The sequence below is a fragment of the Alligator mississippiensis genome, chromosome 3 (genome assembly GCF_030867095.1).
Source record: "Alligator mississippiensis isolate rAllMis1 chromosome 3, rAllMis1, whole genome shotgun sequence".
Taxonomy (NCBI): Eukaryota; Metazoa; Chordata; order Crocodylia; family Alligatoridae; genus Alligator; species Alligator mississippiensis.
In genome coordinates this window covers 193974045-193985479 of record NC_081826.1, presented here as the reverse complement: position 1 = coordinate 193985479, position 11435 = coordinate 193974045, and the positions used below count along the sequence as shown (strand labels likewise).

Here is an 11435-nt window from a genome sequence, read left to right as displayed (position 1 = left end):
GTGGACTAGGAGTCAGGCCATCTGGACTGTATTGCCAGCTCTTGCATTGACCTGCTGTGTGATCTTGATCAAGTCATTTCACCCCTTTGTTTCCCACTCATTTTGCTTTTCAGGTTGTAAACTGAGGCAGGGGTGGTCTCTATGGGCATTTGTACACATGCATGCGTTGCAGCAGTGGGCTCTTTGAAAAGCACCCGGTGCTGCAGGACATGCAGCTGTATAAGCGGCGAAATGCATGTCAGCACTGAGAAAATGGTGGCAGCATGCTTTTGAACTAAAACACATCAGAGGTTTCATAGCTTTTTTAGATTTCATAGACGTTAGGGCTGGAAGGAACTTGGTAAGTTCATCAGGTCCAGCACCATGCCCAAAGGGCAGGAAGTCAGCTGGATCAAAGGATCCCAGCAAGATAAGCATCCAAATGTTTCTTAAAAGTGTTCAGAGTAGGTGCTTGCACCACTTCTGGGGGAGGAATCTATTCCAGGCCTTGAGGGCTCGGACAGTAAAGAAGTTTTTCCTTATGTCCAGCCCAGTGCTTTAATTCAAAAGCACACTGCCAGCATTTTCTGTGCACTGACATGCATTTCACTGCTTGCACAACTGCATGCGGCATAGTGCGGTTCACATTAGCTCACATGCAGAGCAGACTTGATTAATTGAGCCTGCACCGAAGCGGAAGATATCCAGTGTGTCATGGAATGAAAGTGTATGTGTATAAATGCTCTATGTGGTTACCTTGGTCTTGCTTGTGACTCCTAAGTACCGCCATAATACAAAAAAAGACTCGACAAAATATAGTACTGTAATAAAACAACGGTCAATTTTGTAGGCCCAAGAAACTTATATCTGTGAGGTATGACTGTCCCTTATCCCTTTCACAGAGACTCAACAAACCGTGCTGTTTGACAGTTTTATTTAACACTTTGGATGGAGGAGAGAGCTTATAACCAAGATGTATGGTTTTGTAAGATTATGCTTACAGGTATGTTTCCTGTGTTTGGCAGCAGCCCCTTCAAGCATGCCCCGTTTCTCCATGTGAACTGCCCCTGGACACAGAAGCAGGGTGGCTGCATCTTTGTGGCCCTTTGATCTGGCTAATTAATGGCAGTGAGTGCCCTCCCATCCAGATGAGACTAGGCCGCTTCCCATTTAGGAGGCAGGCAGCACATGGCAGTACAGGGTGTTTGGGGAGGGGCAGGTTGTTGCTGCTACTGGATAGATAAGACCCAAATGTAACAAACGGTTTTGGTCGGTGGTCAGGTTTTAAAGTACAGTAGTTGGTGCTGTCGGGAAAAGAAAAATACAACCATAAAGTTTCCCTTGAAGGTTGTGAGCTGTAATGCACTGTAAACAGTCTGTAATTTGTGTGGGGGTTATATGAGAGGACTGATCTTTTTCTGTTCAGTGTAATGGCTGCTGTTCTCTTTGGTAGTGGCACATATCAAGCCCTTGTTCTCTAAAAATATGCTTCTGTTGCCACTTTCCTTCATGTACAGATAACAGGTGATAAAAGTAGGACAGAAGCAGTATTTTAGACAGACCTGCTATGAGGGAGCTTTTGCGGCTGCTACTTCTGTATATTTGTTCTTTGCATAAATAGGCGATTTCTGTGTCTGTAACTATCAAGCTGGGCTCCTTGAGGTGAACATGGGTACATGACTGATGTGGTCTTGTCCTTAAAGTTGCTGCTTCAGTGGAAGGAAGGAGACCCTGAGGCATCTCTTTCTCTAGCGTGCCAGTTTGTAGTTGCCCTTCCAGTTTCTCCCCAACATCTTGCTTATGTTCTGGCTGCACTTTCTCCTTCATCTCCCATCTGTGCCCTCTGTTTTCTCTGTGGCCTCACAGACTTGCAAGACCTCTTTTCTTTCTGTCATGTTGGCCAAGATTTTTTTTTTTTTAAGGAAAGCTTTTCACATTCCAAGCCAAATCGGTCAAATCGATTCCAAATCCATGAGTCGTTCAAGAACCAAATGTGGCCCTAGTACCGGCAAACATCTTCCACCCCTGCCTAGGACTTCATATGTTTCCAAATCCTTTGACAGGCATCCTACATGCAGGCCCAAGCCAGAAAGCTTGGGGTTCGCATGCCCCCAAGTTTGGCTTACCCTTAGCCAGATGGCTGCAAGAGCAAGCTAGGGAATGGTCTCCCATCTCCTTAAAGTCGGCATGTAGCCAAAATCCTTCCAGTGGAAGCTGGTCGGTGGGAAGCTAATTACGGAAGCTTTCGTAGGAAGTCCTGTCTGCAAGCAGACAAGGATGCAACCCTCCACTACACAGTGCCATTTTAATCACATTACCTCTGTCAGGGTATTTCCCCTGCCACCATCGTGGTCATGGTATTTTCCCTGTTGCGTTGGCCAAGATGGTTGTACGGTAGTTCAAGAGGAGGAGATGGCATGACAGTCAGGTGCCTTCCAATGTGAAGCCTATTTCTGCTCTCTCCTTGTACAGCAGGGTCAGGCAGACTGTCTCTGGATGAAATTCGCTGTCTCCATTCATTCCTTTGTGAAACAGCTGCCCAAGATTCTCTGCTGGATGTCCCTTTTCTGGGCCCACATGTTGGACTTTTGACTCCCACCCTCCACCCCCTTCATTTTTCAGTTTTAGCTTTTGTAGTCACCTATGGCTGATTTATTCCTGGCTGAGAGCACTTCTGCATTTGAGGAAATGCACCTTTGGTTTTGTTCAACTCTGCCAGGGTTTTAAATAGGCTGGTCTTACTGAGTAATCAGCATGTTAAAAGAGAGAATATTAAAAAAACCCCCTAAAATTCTGAATTAAAGGGGTGGTCATCTCTCATGTTATATTTAACATTAATACAGAGGAAAATGTTGCATCTTGTTAATGCACATTTAATTCTGCTGTAATTAAAAATTCAACATAAAACTCTCTAACTTTCTTGCTGAATCATGTTCCATTTACGAAAATGGGGCCTGCTGTCTCTGCATACTATGTTCTATTTTTGAACATCTATAATTTGTCAAATTTATTGCAAAATGTCTTTGGCCATAGTCCTACAAACACTTAATCAGATGTATAAAATTACTTACACAAGTAGTTCCATTGAAGCCAAATAGAGTTGCTCCAAATCAGCAGTTATGTAGGTACTGAAGTGTTTGCAAGACTAGAGCCTTCTGATTTTAACAAGTGCCATGTCCCGCTATTCTGCTGGTGTAAGTGGAGCAGAAACATGTTTTCCATCTCAGTGACATGGGACCTGTCCTGCTACTAATTGCATTTGTTGTCTTTTGAATCTGTTGTCAAACTGAAATTCTGGCCCCTTGCAGCAGTGAACCATATTTCCTAGGCAAAATCCATTTTGGGATAATGAAAAGATGATCTCATGCAGATAACACATGCCTAAAACACAGGAAGTTTGTTACATCTGGTTTTATCAGTAACTACTTGTGTGACCTTGATTAATTTGGTTTCTTTCTGTTGTTTCAGTTTCCTGTTAAGTGTGGTAATAAATAATGCTTTATTTCATTTTTGTAGTAAGATTGCAAGCTTTAAGTCAAAGACTGCCACTTAATGTGTTTATGCATATTGCTGAGAGAAGTAGTTCATCCTGTTAGTCTGGAGTCAGGCAGAAGGCAAAGTAAATTTTCACCTTTATAAACCAATTAAATCAAAGATTAGTAGAATTAGCTGTCATAAGCAGAAAGCTTGTTTTATCAAATGCTGTGAAAGAAGCAAGAACTGCTGAATAGAAAGCAGTGATTAGAATACAAAGGGTAGGAAAGTTGGGAGGATAAAAGGTGTGGCATTGCTGAGAGGCAATGTGGGAAGGAGAGAGAAAACAAAGCAGTTAACCCATTGAGGGACAAGGTTTATAAAAGCTAATCCAAGTAATGGGATAAAAATCTATAGTCTCAGTTTAGACCATACTTAACACAATCCAGACTGTGAAACAAGGAATCATCCACAGTTTCTTATTCAAATTCTGAATTGGGGATGTTAAAGTGCCTGTACCCAAAAACTTGCTAAGAATAATTTTTCCAACTATTTGAGTTGGTCTAATAAAAGATATAGGATTTACCCAAAGAAACTTCTCTGGCTATGCCCTTAGATCAGGGGTAGGCAATGTTTTTTGGCCGGAGTGCCGAAAAACACCACAGTGCCTACCTTGGAAGGTGCCGAAGCGCTGGCATGCCAGAAAAACAAAATGAGGGCAGGGGGTACATGGTAGGGTGCTCTACTTGTGCCCCTGTGCCCCCCAGCTCTGCTGCCCCTGCCCCCCAGCCCTGCTGCTCTGTGCCCTCCAGCCTTGATGCCCTGTGCCCCCCACCCAGAGCCCCTGCCCCCCAACCCCTGCAGTCGCTGCCAGCTTGGAGCCTGGTACAGCCATTTGCAGCCTGCTTGCTGCAGCTGCCCAGAGCCCGGGTTGGCTACAAACAGCCGTGCCAGGCCCCAGAGCCCAGTCACCAGCTCTGTGCCGGGAACCGGGGAGAGACCGGGGTTGCACTGCCTCAGGCCCCTCCCCTACCGGGACTCTAAGGCACACGTGCACACTGGTACAGTGCTGATGCCTGGGCTATGGAGCCCAGCACAGCTGTTTGCAGCCTCCTGGCTGCAGCTGGCCCTGGCTCTGGGCAGCAGCTACCCAGAGCCGGAGCTGGCTGTGGCATGCCGAGCAAAATGGCCTCGCGTGACATGCTCGGCACACGTGCTGGGGGTTGCCGACCCTGGCCTTAGATCAACACAGCCAGGGTAGTGAATGCAACCTTGACAGGAGCAGAGCGGAGCTGCAGGCAGCTTGTCCAGAGCTTGCAGGGTAGCGGTTCTTATTTGCTGCACACACCCCCAGGTTAAGCATGGGAAGCATGTGCCCTTCCCAGATTTGTGCATGGGGTGGAGGCGGGCTGCCTGCTGTGGACTCGGGAATGGGAGCTGCACTGGCCTCTTCCTGGCAGCAGGGTGGGGGAGGAGGGGGAGGCTTGACTAGGGCTGTGCTCAGAGTGGGTGGCTACCCCAAAATTCACCATAGCCGCCTCTCCCAGTGTCGCCGCCTCCCACCCTGAGCACAGCCCTGGCCAAACTCCCCCACCAGGAAGACAGGAAGAGACCAGCACAGCCCCCAGCCCTGAGTTCGCAGTGGGTAGCCCTCCCCGTCTCCCCCTTTTTCTGCACACAAATCCGGGGCGGGGGGGCACATGCCCCCCATGCCTCCTCCTAGGGTGCACACTGCGGTGGGGAGCTATGCCTCCTCCCCCCTGCCCGCACCCCCAGACGAGCCACCCAGAGCTCCGGCCCACTCCCAACGGGGTCACATTCACTACCCTGTCTGGACAAAGCCTGTCCCCTGCCCTACTCCCTAAGGCACAGTGGGGTCTTCAGTCTGCCGCCCCCCCCCCCCCCCCCCCGGCATAGCACATACCCAGAAGAGGTATCTCGTCAGTTTGACCAGGCTCGTCCAACGTTTGTATGGATCATGTGCTTCAGTGGGGCTTTTGGGCGCTTTTGATTGAATCAGCTATTAGATAAAAGTGCCCGGAAGCCCCACTGAAGTGCACAGTCTATATAGACGTTGGGCAAACTGGGTCAAACCTACGGTTCACGCTTCCTCTTACGGTAGAGTGCTGTTTTTTGTGGATGGGGGTTCACATCTGTCAGCAGCTTTTATGTCCTTGTGTTTGTGAAGTACCTTTTACTCATCAGATTGACATACAGGGTCACTACTTCCTGGACATTCATTTATTCTCTTAAATTCTAGAACAAAGGAAGATCTTACGTTGCCAAAATGTATACAAATACAACATAATAATGAAACAAGAACCTAGTTTCACTATTTTTATTTTGGTATTAGATGGTGGGGAGAGGAAGTTATTCTGCTTTCATTAGTTTTGAATCCACTGGTTTAATTGTGTTTAGTTTAGCACTTGAGTAGATTTATTTTTTATTTTAAAAGCCTCAATACTAAAAATGCACATCCAAAATTCTGGGTGGGTTTTTCTGAATTTAAATCTTGCCATAGATTACAAGAACATTCAGTTGCTTTAAGTTCAGTATTTTTTGCCATTTCTGTCATAATTTAGTCCCACGTAGTATTATGGTATCTGAAAAGATTTCTAAGCCTTTAACAGCCCAACATAGTGCCTTGGATTCACCTGAAAGGCCATGGGCAACTAAATACAAATCCTTGAACCTGAGAACAGTTACAGGCTTCAGTACACACAAAGGAAAAATGTAATGTAATAAACAATAAGCAATATCAGGAAATCAAGTACATGAAAAAGGTCATATCTTAATCTTACCATAGATAATGTTTCTATTAAAGAAAAATACTTTAAAGGAACTTACTTGTTCTCAGCATTTTAAAATCACAAATTGTAGCCCCCTACCCAGTTTCTGAATGTAAGGCATGGTTTCAAAATTGCTTTTTATCAGAAAGACTACCAAAATGACATTGTAGCCTACCCAGCTACCAAAAGATGGTTTCTGATTTACATTAATTTTTCTGGAATATGGCAACTTGTACACAGCTTAAAACCAATTAACACAATATGAACTGTATTGAATTTCTTTACACAACAACAGTTTATATAATAGTCTCCATTTTAAAAGTGTTGCATCTCATACAGCCTTGTGCATTTCTGAGCAAGTCCTACCTATATGTAAAATATTTAAGGCATTCATGCAAAAATCCAGTCTCCTGGGTTGCATTCTTTTTGTGTTTTGTAGGAGTGGGGATGGAGTGCTTTTCTTTTTCTCTCGTCATATCGCTTGAAGGCTTACTTACAGATTTGGCATTTTTAGTGGTTGAGCATGGGCCGCTAAAATTATATAATACATTTTCAAGGTTGTTGTGGTGGGACAGTGTTTTGTTTTGTTTTTGTTTGTGTAGTTGACGGTGATCTAGAGTTAGGTAACTCTATCACCATTTCCAGCAGAGAATATGCATCCTTTGGTGCAAGGTTGATGAAAGCTTGCCCAGTAGCCACAATTAATCTTCATAATCATAAACTATAGTGACTGTAGATCCTAGGATGCACGGCTCTGTCTTGAATCAAGCTGCTTACCTAGATCAGGGGCATCAAACATACACCTACAAACCAGGTCCAGCCTGCAGAGCCACTCCATCCAGTCTGCTGGGGTTGTGGAGGGCCAGGAAATTTGCAGTGTGACTAGCTGGAGGTAGCACCTGCTGCAGAATCCAAGACCCCATTGCATATGGCCCTTGACTGCAGGGGAGCAAACAGCCCCATTGACTCTGCAGTTGCTTGGTCTGCAGCTGCTAGCCTGGCCACCACTGCCACTATTGTCAACTCTTCCGTGGCAAGTGGCTGCTTGCCATGCTGCTGCCAGTGCCTCCATCTCCACTGCTGGCCCCACCACAGCTGCTGCTGCTTGCCCTGTGAATCCAGCCTATTAGAAAGTGTATGGTGTAGATTCAGCCTGAAGCACCTCACCTTAGTGATGACTGTGGCTTGCTTAATGTGGCTGATAAAATTTTATAGTAGTATCCTTTCTCATATATTGGAAAAGCTGGTGAGCCAGTGGGAGGGGAGAGATTTGGGTATCAATTTAAAAACAGAGCCAAGTATCTTTCTGATTTCTTATCAGGGGCTACCTGGAGCCTCAGAGTTTGTGATCCATGTTGCAATTAGATAGAATAAACTTGGAATCCTTTGTAATTTTTCTGGATTATATTTCAAAGCATGAGCCAAGCATATACACACTTAAGCACATTGCAGTGTTTCATCATTAATTAGTTTAGTAATGATCAAATTGAAGTCATAACTAAGCCTGAATCAGATCAGTATGTTCAAATAACCAAATTAATATAGCAGATATCAAATCCAAATTATGACACGAGAAGAAATTACTTTGTGTTAACCTTGAATTGAGAGAATTTGAGGCAAAGCCTGTTTCCTTTCATTCTGAGACTGCAGCAAGGCACCACAACATGTTGATCTAGCTCAGTGGGGGCCAATCATTTTTGCCGGCATACCCCAAATCAGCCATGCACCCTCATCAATCCCCTTCCCCTGCCTGATCTGCTACTCTAGTTTTCTGCTCCCTGTTCAATCTGCTGCTCTGCCCTATGTTCCCTGCTTTATCTGCTACTCTGTTGCTTGTCCCCTCCCTGATCTGCCACACACCACACACAGAGACTGCCAGTGCTACTTGCAGCACACATGCTGCAGGTTGGCCACCCCAATCTAGCTTATTTTCCCACCACTCTTGATAACGCAGAATATTTTCACTGACTTCGAACCCAGACAGAGTTTCAGTCATACAGAACTGCAGCATTTTGGCTGAAGTAGAGCCATTCAAAATAATCTGTGTCTAATTGTAACCATTTAGTGTTTACCTTCAGTAAACCAGGGCCATTCAACCGATGTTCTGTGTGTGGGCTGCCTGTGGCCCCTGAAGGGTTAGCATGTGGCCCACAGCTGCCACAGCTCCCCTTTCCTGTAATTGCTCCATCAACAGCAGCTGGTTCTTCAGGTGCTCCTGCTCCTGGGGGTAGGGTTGTACAGCAAGAGGAGACCTAGAGTGCAAGAGCTGCATATGTAGTAGGGGACCATAGCTGGGAAAGGCAGAAGCCTGGCTGCCCACACCTCAAGTGGGCATGTCCTGGGGGGGTGCCAGGCTGCCTATGTTGCAAGTCAGGGCAGAAGGGACTGCTTGCTCAGCATGCATGGCCAGGAGGTGGTGGGGAGGAGCCAAGCTGCCTGTTAGGGGTGCAGTGATAGAGATTTGGGGGGGTTGATACCGATAGCTGATTTTTAAGGAGGCATATTGGCCGATATCAATCCGATTTCAAATACAGCTGCTTCCAGCTGGTAAGTCTGTTGTGGTGATAGGGAAGGGGGGAGGGAATGGACGTGGCGGGGCAGATCAATGCCCCCCCACAGTGAGGGATGGTGTGGGGCTGGGGCAAGTGCTGCCCAGTAGGGGCAGGGTGGGGTGAAGGGTGGATCTGTGGCTCATCCAGGGGTGTGTGGGGGGGTGGGAGGCAGCTACGAACTCTGTGTTGCACTCCGGGAGGGCATGGGGGGCATGTGCCCCTGGATCTGCATGGGGCAGGGCGGGTTGCAGCTGCGGGCTGGAGCCGGGGCTGCTCCAAGCTCTTCCTGGCAGGGGCTGAGCTGGGCCGCTCTAGGTGCAGGCAGTGACGGCACTGGAAGGGGGACAATGTGTGTGTGGGGGGGTGGCAGCTGCAGCCACCCCAAATTTTGCCGTAGCCTCCCCATAGCCCCTCTTCCCAGCGCCGCCACCACCTGCCCAGAGTGCAGCCCCAGTCCAACCCCTGCCCCCCCCCACACTGGGAAGAATCCAGCACAGCCCTGGCCCCCACCTGCAGCCCACCCCACCCATGTCCCTTGCAGATCTGGGGGGCACATGCCCCCTGTGCCCTTCTGGGGTGTATGCAGCAGCAGAAGCCGCCCCCCACTCTCTATGCCCCCCAGACAAGCTGCAGTTCTGTCCCATGCCCCACCCCGGTTGGGCAGCACCTGCCCCAGCCCCACTCCCTCCCCCAGCATGGGGGGCGTTGATCTGCTCCCCCCACGTCCCTTCCCTTCCACCACAACAGATTTACCAGCTGGACGCAGCTCTTCAAGCTGCTGGGCTGTGCTCTTCACTGCCTGAGTGCTGTGCTGTGGCTGCACACATGCACGAGCATTTATCAACCAAATTATCAGCCATATCAGGCCAATTTCTAATACACTCAATTTTCTTTATGTTGGTGCGGATCCGATATCGGTCCAACGTATCGGTGCAACTCTTACTGCCTGTGCTATGTGCGCGGAGGAGGTAAGCGAGGGAAGGTGTGCTGGGCCACGTGTGCAGCGGGAAAAGCCTGGGGGAGGGACCGCCCACATAGTGAGCTGCCTTCAGTCAATGACCAGCATCTTATGTGGCCCCCAGGACTGTGGCCTGTTCAGCACGTGGCCCCCAGCTTCCTGGAAGTTGGACTGTTCTTCAGTAAACTATGATAGGTACCTTTCCTATGCACGGATGCATGCATGCATGCACTAATGGAAAAAAAACGAGGGGAGTTTGGGAGAGGAATGAAGGTAACCCTTTGAGAACAAAGATAAAAATGGGATCTTTCACTCATGCTGTTGTGAGTACTAGTTTTCTGGAGGTTTGGTTGAAGCCTGCAATGCACGTGGGTCTCTTTGTTAAGTGACAAACTAGTCAGGATGATTCCCTGGAGGAAAACGCATCTCCCACTTCTGTTTCCTCTGGGTGGCTTTTCCAGGGAAGTGGGAGCCATGTAGCCTTGGATATTGCTAACAGCACAAGAGGAAAAAATCTATTTCCATTCTGCCTGACCTTTGCTTTCATAAGGATTTTTTCCCCTTGCTGTCCCTCATGGATTGCTATAAGGCAAGTTCGGTGACCTCAAGTGTCCCGACAGCCAGTGTGGTCCCATCCTCTCACAGGGGAATCCTTAGGCCTTAAGTCATTGCGGAAATTTTCAGTTGTTAAATCATTCAGCTTAAATTACAGTCTGATCTTCAAAAAATATGAAAAACAGGGCATGTGAACTTGGCTGCTAAGGAAATGGACGACTGACTTGTCAGTTAATACAAATATATGCAGACAATTTTTACTATCTCCAGGAATGAATTTTTTTAAAGACAGGTCATTGTGTTCAGAATTTGCTGAAATATTCTGGACTTTCCAATGACAAAGAATTGGGAACTAATATAAATTTCTAGCTTGTCCCAATGGCTTTTGATCTAAAAATTAGAAGCCATTTTATGTATTTTATTAGAATATATTTTTAAATGCATCGACATTTTAAAAATATAAGTTTGTCCCATGCAAATCCATGCTTGTAATTAGGAAAAGGCATATTGAAGTGAGATGTTTGGGATGTTTCCAGTTGTAAGTTCTTACATCTGAAGTTCACTAAGAGCCAAGTAGGTATGTCAACATTAACAGGCGTAGAATTGACTGACCCAGCGTAGTGTTCAATCTTTTTTCCTTGGTAGGCTGCATGGGCAGTGCCTGGTCTATCTGCATGTCAGATCTAGCCAGTGGCCCTGATCTGGTGCCCAGGGCCCCATCTGGACATATGGAAGGAGGTAGGGGGCAACCTGGGTCCAATCCAGCTGCATGGGGGGAAACAGGCATGGCCCAGCCCCGATTCAGCCATGCTTCAGGAGGGGAGCATGGCCTGGCCCCCAACCCATCCGTGCAGAGAGAACAGGGCATGGCCCAGCCCCATTTCAACTATGTGGGGCGAAAGGGGTCTGGGCTAGCCCCAGTCTGGTTTGTGTGGGAGAGGGGGCACGGGAGTTTGATATTGGAGGAGGGTGGCAGCATAATGGCTGCTGCTCCCCCACTGTCAAATTTCCTGACCTATGGGGAACCCCATGGGCCAGATGGGTGCTTCTGGGGGTAGGGCAGTGCACCATTTGGCCCACAGGCTGGAGGTTGAGCACCCCTGGACTAACAGGAGGAAAAAGAAGGTA

General features: G+C 47.5%; 1 protein-coding gene across 1 annotated transcript in view; it reads left to right on the top strand.

The window, feature by feature from the left end:
- Positions 1-11435, top strand: part of PTAR1 (protein prenyltransferase alpha subunit repeat containing 1) — a 56932-nt gene that overhangs the window by 2015 nt on the left and 43482 nt on the right. The gene's annotated exons all lie outside the window — the stretch shown is intronic.